Source organism: Sinohyriopsis cumingii, chromosome 1 (genome assembly GCF_028554795.1).
Source record: "Sinohyriopsis cumingii isolate HCF-2022 chromosome 1, ASM2855479v2, whole genome shotgun sequence".
NCBI lineage: Eukaryota > Metazoa > Mollusca > Bivalvia > Unionida > Unionidae > Sinohyriopsis > Sinohyriopsis cumingii.
Window position 1 is genome coordinate 175,993,362 of NC_142961.1, and position 19,523 is coordinate 176,012,884.

Consider the following 19,523-nt stretch of genomic DNA (forward strand, 5'->3'; position numbering starts at 1 on the left):
TCACATTAGGAGTTCCACGTCAAGGAAATCATTTATAAGTTTCACTTATAATGGATTTATTTGCTTGTAAAACTTGCACGTATCACAAAAAATTACAGACCCTGGTAACTTGGCAGACGGAACAGATACATTGATTTCCATGCTGAGGTGAGTCGAGAGCACTAATGAGGTTTACTGATCATTGTACAAAGGTTGCTTCGATGTGTATGACTAAGAAATATGAAACCATTCTATTCGATGTGGCGGGATATTTATTTTCTCTTCCCGTCTTTCTATTAATCTCATGCTTCCAAACATTTTTATGCAATAGCCATTCCACCTGAAGAAATTAACTATAGTGGGCTTAATTAGATGGACCTAAGATGATCACGTGTTCCATAATAATGGTTGTTACAATTTGTATCGCTCTTTACTTGTGCATGGACCTTGAAGTTGGGGATAACATTCGTAACCAGAGCTGCACCAAAATGGCCGGGTAATCACAGTTGATTGTCATGTGCTAATTTATGTGCGTATTTGAACCATGTCATTAGATTTTCACGATATTTTAGCGATTTCCTCACTATGGTGTGTTTGTTCGCATGTAGCGGAAGCGGCAACTTAGCAGTAAAATAAAACTAACAGGCATTCAAAATTTGGCCAGTATTTACTTCTTACAGGTCTTTGGAAGTTTGGCTTTTATTCAAGAATTTGCAGTAAAATGACATTCTTCCTAAATAGTTTAACACCACTCCACCACCGTTTTATATTCTAATAAATTACCTTTCACGACATAAGCCGTTTATTATTACAGACCCATAAAGCAACAATATGCGTAACCATGCAACTAATACAATACGAGCTGTGCAATCTGATTCAAGTCAGATCTCCCAGTGTCCTACGTGAAGATCTGACAGCGACAGCTTAGAAGTCATGTTATGGTGACCTTTGAATTAGCCAATGGAAATGCAGCTATCAGAAATTTGAAAGTAAATCAATCGTTCAAATCATATTAATGCTCTTCAGCCATACTACTCAGTCTCCCAAACGCGAAGGTATAAGACTTCACCTGATTCGCTGATAAAAGTACCAGTTATGGTAATACCATCGATCAGAATAGCATGACCCCTAAGCAGTCATTGTCAGATCTTCATTCAGGACATTATAGATCTATTTTAATCAGATTGATATGATGTGCTAAATCTAACATAATACACAAAACGGTTTCTTTAAATGTTTGTCACGTTGGGACTTAAAGGATCAAGTAAATACAAAAGAAGCTTCACTTAACATTTGATTCTACTGCCTTATCCATGTTTTCACGTGTCTGCAGCATAGACTTACATGAGAAAACAGTATCATACTATATTAACCAATTATAAACGACAACACAAATGAGAAAACAAAATCTTACACTTCATAATTTTCACGCAAGTATTTATTACTGTGAAAAACAGGTTGATATCATATCGAGAGTGGTACACAGTCAAACAAATATTTCAGTTCAAAAATGTATAACCGAAACACTTGTTTTGTCCCGTTATGTCTGCATGTTCCGCAATGACCGCTTTCAGTCATCCGTTTTGTTATGTCGTCAGCTTTTCGCTCTTATATATGACAGAGCGTTCCGTTCTGTCTGAAACCTTTTTGTTCCAAAACGTTTTCGCATTCCATTGTGGACGCAAATTTTCGTTCTGATCATGTACGCTCGATCCGTCATGTCAGGATTTTTTTACTCTTATATGTCAGCACGTTGTGTTATGTCTGCAAATTTGTTTCTCTAGATATGCCCATGCAGACATTATACGCAGTACAATATTTTCCAGTATGCACGTGCATTGCGTCGAATATGTGTACCGTGATAATACTGTGAACGATGTGTATTTGTACTCTCGGTTGTACCATAACCTTCTTCTCATTTCTTTCTATGAGAAGGGATTTCTCATAAGTTAAGAAATGTCTTTCCAAAGGTTAGAGAGAGAAGAAGGAGTTCAGGCTCTCTTAACAATGATGTCACCAATAACCGTGTTGATACAGCTACATCTTGGGGAAAGAGGTACGGAATCACTGTAAGGAAAAGACAGCTGTTCTGACTCGAGGAACAAACTAATTCTGCGCAAGTCTGCTTCTCTATTTATAAGCAGTTTTTGTTTTCGCTCATTTCGGATTAGAACAAGGCTCTCGACCTTTCCCACGGAAACCGTGTGAATCATTTCGCTTAACTCCTTCATTATTGATTTAATAATTTGCCAGTTCAGCAGCTTCCCACCAAATCTAAATTGCCGACCTTTAAATGCAAGAGAAATGTATTTTATGGATTTAGGCACCTGCTCGTAAAGAGCGATCTTTACAAAATAGCATACAGCTGTATTACACAAATAAATCATATTAATCTCAATATCTTTTAGTGGAAAATTACTTTCAATATAATTTAATGAAAAATTACTTTTAATACAATCTTGAGAAAATTTCAATCTTAATACTTTTACTATTCCTCAAGGCTCAGTAGAGGACAAAACATTCATGAAGTAAAGTAAAAGTTAAAGATCAAAATTACAATGATAATAACATTGTTAAAACAGTCGGTAAAATTAAAAATATACAATGATTAAAACATTGCCAGACATTTAGTGAAGTTCAAAAATACAATGAGAAAAACTGCGAAATGCTCAGTAAAATGCAACCAAAAAATACATTGAAAAGTACATTGCAAAATATTCGGTAAAATTTAAAAAAAAATAGACTGAAAAGAACACTTCACGACATTCAATACAATTCAAAATTACGAGGAAAAGAACATCACACGACAATAAATAAAAATAGAAAGAACACAATCACAAAAACGTTTTAAAATATTTCAATAAAATTCTACGTTATCTACTTTTACGACTAGTCTTGCCAAATAGATAAAACAGTAATATTAGCATGCAGTTCTTGTTTTCTTTATTTTACATTTTATATGTTGGTTTACTCTTTTTGTTTTTGTTATTATCTTTTTTTTTTTGATTTGCATAACATCATCAGAACGTATTTATGGGTGACTACAGTTATTATTTTGCTTCATCCAAGAGTGGTGAAATGAATTCTCATTCTACTTGATAGTGCTAGTGAGCCGATACTGAGTTCATCTTCCCATTGCATACATAATATCAACAAAGAAATACCAGCGACAATGAAGTAAAAAATTGTTGCGAAGAGAATGGCGTCAGAATTTGGTATTAATCAAGAGTTAGGAACGTGAAACTTTTTAGTGTTGTGTTAGTTCTACCCTAATAACCGAGACGTCTCTTCGCTTGCAAATTAACCTTGATCTGCGCGTGTGTGAAATAGAAATCTTATTTAAACCAGTCGAAGTGTAATAAGTGAAAATATAATTATAATCGTAAGACTGGTTCGGTGAGGTCCAGTCTAACTTTGAAAAGTTATGATGGCACTCCATGACTCCGTTCCAGCAGATGCTGGTAAAGAGTTGGAGGTGTCATCCTGTTTTTCGTTTCTAAAGGTCATGGTTTATGATTTATGTATCCCCCGTCTTCCCAATTTTGGATTTCGTGTGTGAGTTGGGCTTTTTTTTATCCGTCAGGGTTGTTCTTTGTTTAGTTTCGTCATATTTTTCGAGTTGTTCATGCATGCGGGTTCTGAGATGTACTCCGTTCCCACTCGGTACGCAGGTCGGTTTCCATTATCAGGTCAATACTTGCAAACACTAGTGCTTGTGATTGTTTTCTTGCCTTGAACCTGGCATGCATGAAACTTAGGATCGTACTCGTTTTCCCTTTGCAAAAGTTCAGGGTGAAAGTTTCCGCTTCCATCCCCATTTCGTTATCGTTATTATTTGAAGTGACTTGCAGTAGTCATTAAAGTCCGGTGTGGTGCTGTTTGTGTGTTTTGAGTTGTAACTGAATGTTTTCTGTATGGACTGGCCCTATCTAGATCATATCTTAAGAGTTTTGGATTAACGGTCTAAATTTCAGTAGTGGCATGGTAGATTTGGTAAATACTCCCTGGGGAGAAGTACTGTATGTATGTAGATAGTTGTGTTTTGGCTTTTCAGGCTTGGGTGTAAATAACCATTGTTAATTATTCTTCTTAAGATTTCCTGTCATTATAAGTTAGTACTGAGATTTTTATGGGATAGTTTGTATATAGGCGCGTCATTTATTATGTCATTTAGGGGGATATTCATATTTGGTTTTAATTGGGGGGGGGGGGGCTCTGCATGTACGCAGTTTACTTTGTTGTTGTGCATACCTATCTGCTTTTTGTTTGGTTCCTATAGCAGAGATTGACCGACACTGTTAATTGCTAAAAATAGCACGCACATTTATGGCTCGCACACTCAGCTGCAAAATGTAGGACAAGTAAACCGGCTTTTGTACTACAATATAAATGGCGGAACACACTGAAGAGACTGCATCTTTCCCTGAAAAGCAAACAAAATCGGGTGCTTCAAGTCATTCTTGCTTTGGACTTTGTAACAACGATAGTAGGTATTCAGATCGTGAACATATGACGTGTGTATTTACGATTGCATTTCCAAAACCGAAAAACAATCTCGAGAAGTTCGGGCGTTAGGTACGTGCATGTGAAAGGGGAAATTTTACTACTGACAAATCACAAGATGGACATACATCTGCAGTAAACATTTCATATGTGGGAATAGACCGACGACGGATCATCCTGACCCTATCCCAGCAACACTTACACCAAATCAGGTTCCTCATTTACATCTGTGTAGAAACTAAAACATGTTCGATTAATATCGGGGTGGGGGATGTTTTTAATCAATAGATATGCTAGTAATGCAAAGTCTTTCAGTTCTGTGATAGAGGGGCGGATCCAAGAATGAAACAGAGGGGGTCTAGAGTCTAGATAAATAAAAGAAGTACACAAGAGCTCAAACTTAAAGAATATATATATATATATATATATATATATATATATATATATATATATATATATATATATATATATATATATATATGTGTGTGTGTGTGTGTGTGTGTGTGTGTGTGTGTAGTCCTGCCTCCTCACTGATTTGTGTACTTCAGAATTATATACAGGCCGGCTCAGTGCAAGGGGAAGGGGTACTTAGGGTCCCGCCATCAACTCAGATATCAGAAGGAAAAAATATTTTGACAATAAATTTTCAAATGTTATATTTGCAGGTGTCTAAATAATGTTAGATTAATATTGGCTTGATATACAAAACTGTACAAAGATGTTTATATACAACAACAAAAAATACTAGTAGTGGGACCCATGGGGAATAATGTATGTACCACCAAAATTTGCAGTTTATATTTTAAGCAATAAGACAATATTAATTTTCAAATGGCAGCTTATTTAATATGTAGGAACATTTATTCATATATTTCTTTTTAAGTGTAAAAATACAAACAAGAGTAAACAAACTTATAATTCTCACACATTCAAAATTAACTGTGGTATGTAACATATTTACTTGTCTTCTGATTGCTCTTGTGGATACCAGAAGAGACCACCATTATGTATAGAGCAACCCCTGTTTGTGATGCTGGGACACAAACTACATAATATGACAGTGATGTGGTTGCCAATAAAAATATAAAGGAAACAATGAATCCCAATCGGTGGAAACTTACTTAAAAAAAGACAGAAGTTGCATCACCAATAGATTTTATTTTGATATTCTATCTAAAAGTAAAATGATTCATGAATATTTCAGGATGGCATGTTATGTACTAAATGATAAACATTTTTACATTGCCAACAGTTTTAAAACATCTTGTGTGTACAAGTGTATTATCACTAAAAGAATATACAACTTTATTATTTTGAAATGATACATGTGTATTAACTCTTCAAAATGTTCTACATACACGAATTAAAACTGTCTTCAATATAGACTAAATAAAAACAGATAATAATATCAAATAACTTCATTATATTTATATCTTTTTTGTAATATATATATATATATATATATATATATATATATATATATATATATATATATATATATATATATATATATATATATATATTTGTACACTATGGATATAAAGTGCAATTGCATCCTCCTTACTGCACTCAAAATGAAATACACATTAAATTCCATAGCATCTTTTTGAAAATTGCAATTGAAAGACTTCATATTTTTTCCCACGTTATGATTTCAAACATTCAATGACAGAAACAGAAACACATTTGCAGACGTAAACACGCTTCTCCCGCGCCACTTCAATCCGATGTATTTCATGTATAATTTGCACAGATGAATCCAGTCCAAAATCACAAACTTTCGTCGAATCGAAACAAAATACCAAAATATATTCACTCCACATCAAATGGAAAAGTCGTTGCAATGCGTATTCATTCACAATATGACTGCAAATTTCAATTTTAACTAGACACGCCATTATCTTTCGAAAGTTATGTCGACCGCGCGACTAAGTTCAAATTTATCTGGGCGGAGCTATGTGCGCATTAAAAATGATGTCATTTTGTAATGTCAAATCTGCGCTTATGTATTTAGTTTGGAATACGGTATTCATTCATTTACGTTGTTTCTTGTAGTGTATTTTGTTTATATAATTAAACCTTAGGTAGAATTTAAAAAATGAGCATATAATAAAAAGGTTACTGCATTTGTATGGGAAAATATGAACTCGTTTTGTCGGAAGGATATACTGCACTCACAAGTTCGTGCAGTATTCCATCCGAAAACTCGTTAATATTTTCCCATACAAATGCAGTAACCTTTAATTATCAACCGCTGTCATTGTTTGTCCTACATTTTCGCTTTTGTGTAACACGTGATATGCATAACACATTTACATGATGCGTCGCCGATCTCTGCTATATATAGAAATGGTGTGTGTTAGTGAGTTAGGTTATGTAGTTTTCGGTGGGCTTTATGTAAAGACATAACCTGCATGGACTCTATTAAAACAGTCCCTTCCCTCGGCTTTATCTAGCAGGCAATAGATGTACAGCTGGCTGACATATTCTGGTGGGTTGTTGTTTATTTTGTGTTCTGTTTGGGAGGGGTATCAATTACAGAAGTGTTGACTGAGATTCCCTCAAGATAAACTCCTTAAGAGAGCTAATTCTCTAGCCCGCACATATGTTTCTGCTATGTTCACTAGTCGGGATGAAATAGTTGTGTTTTTATAGTAGGGCCAGGTTTACCGTATATGATCAGGTGGAAAGATTGGATCTATTCAAATCAGTAGTCACAGACAGGGGGTGGGGTCCATTGGGATAAACTCCTTGATAGGGTTTTTGCCCACCGCCTCGTCTGTTGACTGTTTCTGTGTTACTTAAGTTCGTAGGTGGTTGATAATTAATTATGGTGGTGATATTTCTATATAATGGTAGACAGTCCCGATTTAGTTGGGTTGTGATCACAGGCTGGGGTTGGGGTTTCCGTTTGAGATATACTCTTTAATATACTTAATGTCCGCCGCCTCTTCTGCTAACTGTTTTAGTAGGTTGTTGGTGGGGTTTAGTTAAATGTGATGATGGTATTTTTGTGCAATAGTAATTAGTCCTGTGTACATGTTGGATGGCATTTTATCGCAATGGTAATTAGTCCCTTGTACATGTTAGATGCTATTCGGATGGTTTGGTAGTCCATATTGTTTCGTTTCTAGTTCATATAGGTTTTTATCCTCTATATTGTCTGTGTATAAAAAGTGTTTTGTCTGAAAATTCTCTATTGAATATGTAATTTTCTGTTTTACGGCATCACTCTGTGTTTTTGTATATGGACAATATAAAATTAAATGTCGATTGCTATCGTGTTGTGTGTTATATAGGATGCATGGTAGTATCTCTGGGATGATTTTCCTAACGAAGGCTTTTTCTCCTGTCCACCATGCATCGTGTAGGTAGAGATATATTCTTGTTTGAGTGGTGGTGTTCTTTTTTTAAATCCAATTTAGGCCTGGGTGTAGATGTTCTATTTGTGTTTTGTATTTGTATAAATGTTATGTAAGTATCCGTATGTTTTTTCTTCATGTAAGCTCCATATACTTTTGTTAGTTCTGTATTCTATGATCATGTTTTTTACTTTATATGCGATGTTTGGGGTTCTTAGTTTCTTTGTTAGTTTGTTATTTTTATATATTTTGAGGAAATTATTTAAGATATATCCATAGAAATAAACATATATGTTTTCCATGGTCTTCCGTCAAGCTTTTGTAATCTTTTAATTCTGTTAATGGTGTTTGCTGTTTGTTTGATTGCAAGAATAGGGATGTATAGCCCTCATTTCTTGTTTTCCCTTTGTAATGTCTGTTTACTGAGTTTGCGTATTTTCCCATTCCATATATATTATCTTCTCGAATTTCTATAAAATCAAATTCTATAACACTAAACTCATACCACGTGTTACTAAAAAGGTATGTTTTAGCTATGTGAGCTCTGTGATAAGGTTAAAATATATCGAGCTCCACAATTGTAATTACTTCTTAGTTTGTTTTGAATAGTTAGGTAATTTAAGTGGTTCATGTTTTTACCACAAACAAATGCCCAGTCTTTTAACATGTTTCTATTTTTTCTTCAGGTGGAAAGACCTGGATGGTTTACACGCCAGTTCCCGAGTAACAAGATTTCGGTTTTCCCATTGTTTGTCTGGGATCCGGATGCTTTTCCATAGTTATAGTATTCGTACATTAGGTGTTTATATGAGATTATGTTTTTTTTAAAAAATTGGTACAGTCATCCCCGTGCTGTGGCATCTTTATTTCATCTTTTAGGTTAGGAATATGAATCACTCTGATATTTTTATTGCTCTGTATTTTGATTGTTAGCGCTTCGATGCCCATTACATAGAGTAACATGTATAAAGGGCATCCCTGTCTCACCGATCTCTCTACAGGGAATATTTTTGTAATCGCGCCATTAGTTTGTACTACTGCCGATATATTGTTGTATAGGATTTATATCCACTGTTTATAAATTGGTCCAAAATTCAAACGTTTTAGGATTTCAGTTATGTAATTTTTTTAAAAACCCAATCGAAAGCCTTTTCTGGATCTATTAGGATCATCGCTCCGGTGTCCTCTTGGTTCGCAGTAAAGCCTATAATGGTTTTGATTGATAAGGTGTTGTCTAGAATATTTTTGTCTTCACGTTCGCATGTTTGATTTATATTGATTATATCGTTAAGTATAGTGGTGGTTCTACTGGCCAGTATTTTACTTAGTACTTTATAATTTGTGTTCAGTAGAGTGATTGGTCGCCAATTTGTTAATTTGTTTACATTCCCTTTGTTTTTGTAAATTAGCGTGATTAGTCCTTGTTTCATGCATGGGGACATCCCTTTTTGTTTGAAGATTTCCTTGAAGATCTTACATGATAATGGTGCTAGTAGTTTTTGGAAAGTCTAATGGAATTCAGCGGTTAGGCCGCCTAGTTCCGGGGATTCATCCTTGTTTAATTGGTTGATTGCATTTATTATTTCTTGTTTCGTGATGGGTTCTTCGCAGAGGTCTGTATTCTCCTGGCTTAGTTTCGGAAAGTTTACATTTTCCATGTAATGTGTTATATGTGTTGCTGGTATTCTTTGTGATTAGTATAGAGTTGCATAAAATTTATTTATATAGTCTAGTATTTCTGTTTTATATTTTAGTACTTTTTCTTCTTCCTTTATTCCTGTGATGCTTTGTTCCAACCCATTTCTAATCTCCTCTTTTCTATATAGGTGCCTTCCTTCTTTGTAAATGTAGTGAAATTTACCAGCTCTGAGGCTATTTCCTATTTCTTCTTTATCTTTTAGTGTTTGTAGGACACTGTGCCGTTTGTATATCTTCGTTTGTGGATTGAAGGTGGTGGATAATGTAATGACATTCCCTCTCAATATACATTTTGTTTTTTGCTATGGAGAGTGCATATGATTGGGAAATTTTTAATGTCCTTTTTGTGTTCCCATTCCTCTTATATTATTGTAGTATGTATCGTGGTGGGTCAAAATATGAGCAATTTCCTGCTGATATGTTTCCAAATGTAGTAATTGATTGTGTAATTTCCATTGTCCCATTCCCCACTTGTGATTTCAGAGTCTATGATATTTCCCTGGTTTTCGTCATTGACATACATTCTGTCCAGTCTCGAGGCTCCATCGCTTGTATCGTGATATGTAAATTGATTCTCCTTTGGAATTTTGAATCTGTATGTATTCGCTAGTGAGTTTTCCTTTATCACGTTGGATAAGATGGGGGCATGTTCCTGATCAAATTCAGACATTCCTCCCTTCCGGTCTTAAGTCTGATATAGTGCAGTTAAAGTCACCAGCTATCAACATGTGTTCGAGGTTGAAATCTCTTAGGTATTCTTGTAGGGTTTCTTAGTAGTGTCTCCTATGTGATTTATTTCCCAGTGCACATATGTTATTATGTGGATGTTGTTAATAACAATGTGTACTACCTTACCTTTTAGTGTGTCGGGTATGTCGTAGTTTTTCCATTATTTTTTTTTTTTTTAAATATAAAAGCTACTCCTGATCTTGGGTTAATTAGATCTTTTTGTACTATGATAGTAGCATCCAAATTGTTTTCCATGTATTGTATTACTTGAATGTTTATTTCGTGTATTTCCTGTAATAGGATAATGTGATAATGTCTTGCAAATTGTAAGAGTTGTTTTGCTTTATGATGGTTTAGTCCGTTACAATTTAGAGATAGAATGCGTAGTGCTTGCTCCATTTCCATAGAAAAGGTATATAAGGGTTAATGAGCATTTATTCTGCATTATGAGTTGTGGTGTTTGGTTGGTGTTTTGTATTTTGTTGGTGTAGTGTTTGGGTGATCCTTGTTTTTGGTGGTTGTTGAATTTATGTGCTTGGTTGTTAGTGCTGCTTCTTGCTCTTGGACGGGCATGAGTTTTGCTGGTTGTTGCAAGCTGATTTCGTGTGAGGTTGCTTTTTGGCGTTTTTGGTTGGGTCCGATATCGGCTGTTTTTCTCTTTGTTGCTCCTTGTCATGGTTTGTTTTTTGTTCTTGGTTTCATTAATTTCTGGTTGCATGGCGTGTATTGCGTGTATTGCCGACATTACACTTGCCGTGTAAAAGAGAATGGATCGCCATTATCGTTTCAAAGAAACTTGACTCAGAAGATGGCCGTGTAGGCCAATTACTGCTCATGTCTAATGAGAGCCATGCAACACACATAATACTCGGTGTCGAGAAATCACTCCGACACTTTGACTTATTTAGCATTTCAGCATACATATAACATATATAATGAACAACACGACATCATCGATTGATGTAACCAAGCCATGGAAGGAAACACCTCTTCTGACTTGTTTGAATGGACTAGAGCCATTTCTGTGGCGTTATCTCTGAGACACAGTACCATAAGGTATACATTCATACGATTCATATGAAAACGTGAGAGAAACCTCAATAACATTATCGAACCCCTTTGGGCTGACAAAATAAACATCTGCATCAATATGTTTGAGACGGCTAGGCGGAAATTACAATTCTCCCTAAGATAGGCAAATACAGTAAGACTTTGTTAAATGTGCAATATTGTTTTGCAGTTATATAATGATTTTAATCGCAAAACTGAAGGGTGTGGTAGGTCCATTTTTCCCTCTAGCATATTGGTTCTTCGGAAGTTAGGCGCGGATCTAAACTGTGGATAGTTTCCGCTTTGTTCTCTGTTAGCCTGTTACACTACCTATTGCAATTGCACTGCATAGTGTCGCCCGAGAACGTAAGTACTACAGTTGCTACTGAATGGTTAACGTGATAGTATTGATTCAGCGACTTATTCACCTCTATTAAGGGTGTGTTTTGATGCCTGTGCGCACAAACTATAAATTATACTAATTTAACGACGTGAATAACCTAGCAGAAGCCTGAAATCTAAGGCGATGAAGGGATACAATTCAGGAAACCTTAGAAAGTTTAAACTGAGTTCTGATCAAGTGTAGACTTAAGAAAACTCACAGGGCCGACAGTTGTCCATGTCAAATCTGGAGAAGTGTTCTGTCAAATTTAATTAAAGGCTTCTGAGAAAAAGTTGTTATATCTCTTATTTTAAATTAGAGTCAAATTTGACATATTGAATGACGGAATAGTGCTAAAAGTGAAAATCTCAAGGATCATATGATGTGAACTCCAAAAATAGCTGCAAAGATGAACTATAGATATTAGATGCGATTATTTCTAAGCCTTATTTGATGTCATATTCGTCCTTGAAAGAATACGGCAAATAAAAGATGACTAATATTGAATCCAAAGTGTCAGGTAAATGAAAATAAAGGTTTTCCACCCATTTGCTATGCTATGTTTGGACATCAATAACGGGAACGACGTTGGTAGAACGGGTCCAAATGGATAGTGTATCTACGTTCTTTTAAATATGGTCATTTATTTTGCTAATATAATTCATGTTATGCTCACGCTGATGTACGGACTTTCCGTGCATGCGGTGCCATATCATACCTCATGTGACCATCGTTTATATGACCTAAAACAAAACACAGAGCATGAAACAGTGGAACTTGTGATTGGAAACCAACGTTAAGACAACAGACGTTTAGAAGTCACAGATAATGACGATGAATGCTGGGAATAAAATTAACTCATGGTCTCATTAAATTTACAGAATAAATTTGCCTAAATCCAAACATCCTTGGTAAAGTTGAGTACCAAAATGTAAAGTTACCTTGGCAGACTATTATGGTACAAACTCATCAAAGTCCCGTCGTCTATTCCTGATAAAACAGAGGAAACCAAAATTAATAAAATGGAGAATCCCGTGGCCTGTCTTTTTAAACGATGTTATGGAACAATGAAATGGAACGCATTCAGAGTATGATAAATATAAAGCTACATGCTAAATTCGACTAATATCAAACTAAGTTAAAGTTATGCCAGAGTCAAGAGGACTAAAAATATAACGCACAAATGGTGGCACAAACGGAGTAATACATACGTACAGAAGAATAACACAAAACAATGCATGTAATGGAGTTAATTGTGTTTGGCTTTCTGTGTGAATATGTCTCTGTATGTGCTTTTTTTATATACTCAGAGTAAGACCTTGCTATTATTTGAAATATAAACAAACATTTCTACTTTACCCGTGACGTTTTCCGCCATTTTCAACATCTGTATCATCATCTAATGTTTTGTTGCTTGATTGCATCCAAATTTTGTTTGTCTCGAACTTCTCGAGAATCCGATGCTTCTCAAAGTGTAGATCGTTGGTTATGTCGGTGATCTAAGGCAATTCCAATGAAACTAATTAATTAACAGTACATTGCATTTTATTGTCAAATGCTTAATCGAGTTATTGACTTTGATTTTAAATCAGTGCTAAATTAATGTAATGAACACAAGGAGTTTAAAATGTATGACTTATTAATGACACTGGAACACAAGGAACTCTAAAATCAATATAAAATAGACAGTTTTAGATTATAAAATAATACAAAGTTCTGGAATTATATAAATTCTTACGTGCCTTATTTATGCAATCTTTCTCAAGCGTTATAGTTAAATGTTTGTTAAAACTTTGTATCGATATAGCTTTAGGTCCAAGTTCGGAGTTACTATTTGTTTCAGTGGTCTGCAAAAGTTTCCGTCCGATATAAATCTTAAGTACATTCCAAATCAATTTGTTCCACTGTAAGAAAGCTTTAGTTTAATAAATCTAATTGTTTTGGTGAACCTTGTAAGTTTGGCATTCCCAATTTAATAAACCTCTAATGAACTCTAAACTTTGCATTTAATAAAAAAAAGTTTCGTTGTAGCAAATGTCAAGTTTAGATATTTTGTGTACACGTTTTAAGGTATAATAATGAATAAGGTAATATTTAACGACTAATGCAATGGAATCGTACTGATAATTCTTAAACAATGAGTTTAATCAATTATATTTTTATCTTCGTAAAACGTAAGAATCCTTGCTGATACAATCAGTTTAATTATTCACAGGACAAATATGAACTTCTATAGATAGTTATTGTTTGTGCAATGTGAGAACAAGTTTTAACTTGAAAGTTACACATTCTGTTTCTTTTGAACTCACTGCATTTTCCTTAAGTTCTTCCCATGGTATATAAAGTGTATTCTTTTTGGACTATGTAATTAGGTAAATGTTTTTATTTTTGGCTATCAACACAGATGCAATTTCACGTGTATAATAGTTTTATATTGTTTTATTTTGTATTCATTTTGTACATTCACAAAATCCTCTTTCTCTTAAATTTTGGCATATGAGTATTTGATTAACATGGAAAAAGAAAGCATTACTGCATAAATCTTTATTTTCTTTATGAGGGAAATTGTTATGTATACCTATATTTTCTGTAAATTCTGGAATTTAATTTTATTTAATTTTCGTACTTTTTATTCATGGTCGTAAAGTGTATAGAATATATTCTGTAATACGTTGTGTACGCAATTCGGCTCTGTAAAAAGGCAAATTACAAGGGATCGATAAATAGATATTTACGTATGTGTTCACAATTAGTAAAGATATTCGTAATAATAAAGCTTAAAATGGTGCCTATGTCGTATTTTCTCACTGAATGTTGGGATGTTGTTATTTTCAGAACAATTCTGTGGATTTCCATTGATAGGGTGAAGTCATGTGAATATAGTTAGTTTGTCGAAAATCAACAGTATATTTTGTCACACGGGGTCTATTACAACTACATTTGCAACATACGTTGTATATGATGAGAAAATTAAGCACTTTCTCTCTTTAGATATATTTTTAAAAATTACTTACGCGTGTGTTTCCTGAGACCGGAGAACCCGATTGGGTCAAATCGGTAAATTCGGCCTAAGGCAGGCCCTGGAACTATATGTACTGTTTCATTATGCATTCAGCTCCTATTTACACGTATGTCAAGCAAATCGCTATAGATGAATTAATTCATGAAAAAGAAATCTGTAACTTCCTATATAGCAGTAATATTTTATGTAAATACAAAATGCGAAGACCATGAAGACGACGGTAAATTTTGTCGCCCTTTTAAAATGATATTCCAGTTTGTAGCGATTACGTAAAAAAAAAAAAATCAGACCATTTACCGTCTTCAGATAGCGATAAATTACATTGAGACTTGTGGGTAAGTTACCATCCTAAAATGGTTATCATGAAGAGAAGGGTAAACTTGATCAGAAACATCCTGCTTAACCATCTCAACACAAGAGCCAGACATATTTTGTCAGGTCAAAATTAAAGGTAATACAGAATATGAATTTATTGATTTTGAATAAATCGATTTTAATCAAGGTCACCATTTATATTTATTCAAGGTTTCTAATATGAAACGTAGACCGAAACGTAGTGCCATTATATGTTTTTATCATGTGCCCATTTACACTGTGTTTTACGAATAGACTGTGTATTCCATAATTTTTTAGAATTTGTACCACATTTCAGGATAAACAAATTCATGATATAGATGAGCAGTGAACACAAACGGTCGTTTATATCAAGTTGCTGGTATGCGTTATGGATTATTTTTAACTAAATAAATAAATAAATCAAATTTGTCATCTATGTTTGAAATTGTGTACGTTAAAAAAAGTTACAAAAATTGTACTTATTAAAACCCTAAAGAGTAAGAATAATGTTTGAAGATTTTAGCATAACGATTATGAGCCAGCAGAGGTGCTCCAAACAGAGAGGTTCGTTTGCCTTTTACTCAGTGTCTTTATTATTAATTGATATTTATTTATGTTTCGTTTGATACACCATTGAAACAAACACATCAGACGATCGTCAGTTTAATTCACTTTGAAAACTCGAGAAAAAATATGCTTTCCGTCGTTTAATGACGAGACTGAGTGACTGTTGCGTGAACGTGCCGGACGTTGTAGTACAATAACAAAATGTGCAGAATTGTTATATATACCAAAACGAAACCCATTTTGAAAAGATGGTTGTAGACGTCCTGAACAAAATTTGTCGTTGCCAATTTTCTACAAAATCACGATTTAGAATAAAGGTGTTTATAAAAAATATGTTTTGTACCCACAGTGCAACACGTATTTACTGCACTTCATAATACACCCACCCACCCCACTGGATAGAACAGATCTATTTTCTCATTTTTCAACCCCTCACCGCGGGAAAAATCGAACAACACAGAGTTGTACGTTGCCAACAAATGTTGGGAGTCGCGGTGACTCAGTGGTTACCGTGCCGGACTCGTGTCAAGCGATAGATTAATTCTTCTCCATGAAATTCAAACCGGCTGCCTCTTTTAATACAAATTGGTAATATGGGTAACTCCAGTCGGAATACGCTCAGGTATTTCCTTCGTTAATCGTAAAATATTACGTCAAAAATGCCACATTCAAAGACATTTCATCAATTGCAACGTAGATAAAAGCTTGGTACTATGAAAACTGAACGTCATTTTGTGTATTTTGAAAGAGAAATGTCAACTAAAAGGAAAAATGGAAGTCGTTAATTTATTTGAATGATCCTGAAATGTTAATTTTCAACATCTCGTTTTCATAATGATGAATCATACTTCCTTTCTACCCGAATATTCCTCTGTCAAAATCGCGTACATTGTGGAGTGGGAGTATCACTACGATTACTTTTGGAGTATCACTACGATTACTTTTCTTTCCCTTTCAGAGACTCGAAGATTTTTATACTCACACCGATAAGAGACTAACATGTTCCGAATAAGGAATTCATGTATCTAACTGCCGAAAGCGACTGGGGGGTTTGTCCGTGCGCGACTTGAAGATATTTATTTGACTTTTTACAATTCTTTATGGCGATAGTGATATGAATCTTGAACTTTTATCCAAAAATGTCTTGGAATCGTAAATTTCAATATGAGCGAAAAAATGTTTTTCAACAAGATTGCTCCATTAAATTCTGATTCATGAGACAGCTACGTTTAATATGGATGCCAGGTCTCTGGCGCAATTAATTTCTTTCGTACTTCTCTAGCAATGTGACCATGTCATGGAAATTAATGCATACAGAACTTAAACAGAATTCATCCGCTAAATTTGGATAGATACTCAGTTTTGTGTGTGGGTGTGATTTGGATTTTTAAAGTAGCTTTAACAATTTTTCAGTCTTATTGCAACGATGTCTGCAGTATGGCAGTCTATCGTGATGTCACGCACTGGGGCATCATACCACATACATTGAGCATGATGCCCCACCCAGTCACATTATCCTGACACGATGCCGACCAGTCATAACACTAACTTCTTAATGCTGAGCGCCAAGCGAGGTAGCTGTTAACATAATTTTTTAGTCTTTAGTATTACTCGGCCGGGGATCGAACCCACGACCTACCGCTTCCGAGGTGGACGCTCTAATCACAAGTCCACCTGAGCGGTACTCAGATTTGAATATATATATATATATATATATATATATATATATATATATATATATATATATATATATATGAAATTGTGTTAAAATGTTAAAAGGTAATGATTACTGCCATCTTAAAAAGAAATGTTATGCCCATGTAATCACCAACTGAATATTGCATATATGTATTAGTCTATATCGTATAGTTAGATTGCTTGAGGAGTAATAAAGAAGTGATTTGCTTCAGAGACCAAGCATCCGTAATCAATGTAAGTATCGAATGAAATGTATAAATTCTGAACACTGTGTCGAAGGGAACGTTCTTTAAAACACGCTACGCCCACAGCGGGTTTTTATAGGGAACGTTCTTTAAAACACGCTACGCCCACAGCGGGTTTCTATAGGGAACGTTCTTTAAAACACGCTACGCCCACAGCGGGTTTCTATAGGGAACGTTCTTTAAAACACGCTACGCCCTCGGCGGGTTTCTATACGGAACGTTCTTAAAAACACGCTACGCCCACAGCGGGTTTCTATAGGAACTCCAAGAGAGTTTAGGCTTAAACTTATAAAGTTACCGTTACTATCGCCCTAAAGAATTAAAAATGTCCAGTTTTCTTCGGAAATAAACCACACCTGGCAACTTATTATGTATGGATTGTAGCGCAGCTGATGTTACATTTATTGTGGATCACGGCGCGGTACTTGCCGATAATATGGCAGTGCTCTCTCACAAGATCCGCCACAAACTATCCTAAAAATATTGACTGTGATTTCTTTGTAGCAGCGTTCAAACTATCAACTGTCGTTCACCTAAATTTGAAACCTGTTGTATTGGGTGTTTCGTTCTCTCAGATACTGGCGATAAATACCTAGCCGGTTAATGTGCCAATCGTCAACTGAGTATAGGGCCGACAAAATAGCACAACCAATACAGCGGTTGTCGGTGTTTGTCGCCTTGATAACAGATCGTGACAGAATGCAGGCTGTAGTGGATTGTAGATCTGGCCTGAAAAGGACGGCACTGCGACACACTTAAATTGTGTTTCTCCACCTCACTAAATGCCATCTCCAGACCCGTCGCGCATTTACTCCTCGATGTGCTTTAGTTTGTCGTACTGTGTTTGCGAATAGCGCCTATACCTCGTTAATACACATGGCTACTTCTGGCTATGCTCCTAAAAAGTTGTAATCCTAAGGATGTGGTCCTGTTTTCCTCAAGCTGTTTTACCAGCTGTGCCGTCAATATGAAGCTAAACCTTGCCAAGTTTTTCTACCCCCTGCCGATGACGTCATGCGCATGAGACGCAGTTGCACAAAGAAATGCATTTTGGTTACGGTAGCATGGTAGTCTTTAACATTTGCGTCGACTCTGTCCTAACACTCTGTGAAGCCCAGCAGATCACCCTGTGGAGTAAAATCTTTAAGCAACTCGTCTATCAGGTCGTCAGTACTAACCAATGTGATCACAATCCTCTAAATAAAGTTATTATGCGAACGAATCTCACAAACAAAAAAAAACAAAACACGTCAAACTTCTTTTTGGTCTTTATGTCTATTTTTTCAGGTCTCAGGCTATAATGTTACCTTTACAGTCCTTGCTGATCCGATGATCTGCTTTTGACGTGAACACCACATTTCCAGAATGGCGAGCTCACACATCCTTTTCTGCTCTTTGCGGCAATGGCAGGGCTGGATATACCCACGTAGTTTTTTCTAAACATCTCTCTGGTTCATAGTTTTATCCAAGAACACATGTTTTATAATGTTACCTTTACAGTCCTTGCTGATCCGATGATCTGCTTTTGACGTGAACACCACATTTCCAAAATGGCCAGCTCACACATCCTTTTCTGCTCTTTGCGGCGATACAGGGCTGGATATACCCACGTAGTTTTTTCTAAACATCTCTCTGGTTCATAGTTTTATCCAAGAACACATGTTTTTGCTAATAAATACATCTTCAAAATGCATACTACTTCGCCCATATTTATTTAAGCGAATATTCTTTTCTGATAGTTTAAGATCACTAAATTTTAGCCCACCAAATAGGGGTTGGACCAGACTGGTAATTTACACTGCAAACGCGGAGACAAACAGACACTCACTACTACTTGTAATTATACCTCCAGTCCTACTAGTTATTAAAAAGATAGCTTGAAAGAAGTACGATGAACCATTCAAGGCGTCTGTCTTACTATGCCCACTTATTCCGGTGGATTTAAAACATTT

The 19,523-nt window shown here is 35.3% G+C and overlaps 1 long non-coding RNA gene across 1 annotated transcript in view; it reads right to left on the bottom strand.

Moving 5' to 3' along the window:
* Window positions 1-762: 762 nt before the first annotated feature.
* LOC149808434 (uncharacterized) overlaps window positions 763-19,523 on the bottom strand; it is a 51,854-nt gene continuing 33,093 nt past the window's right edge. The window contains exons 2-4 of the long non-coding RNA XR_016424993.1: window positions 13,063-13,202; window positions 12,645-12,693; window positions 763-4,402 (exon numbers count right to left, since the gene is read on the bottom strand). This is a non-coding gene — a long non-coding RNA (uncharacterized LOC149808434). The remainder of the gene's footprint in view (window positions 4,403-12,644; window positions 12,694-13,062; window positions 13,203-19,523) is intronic.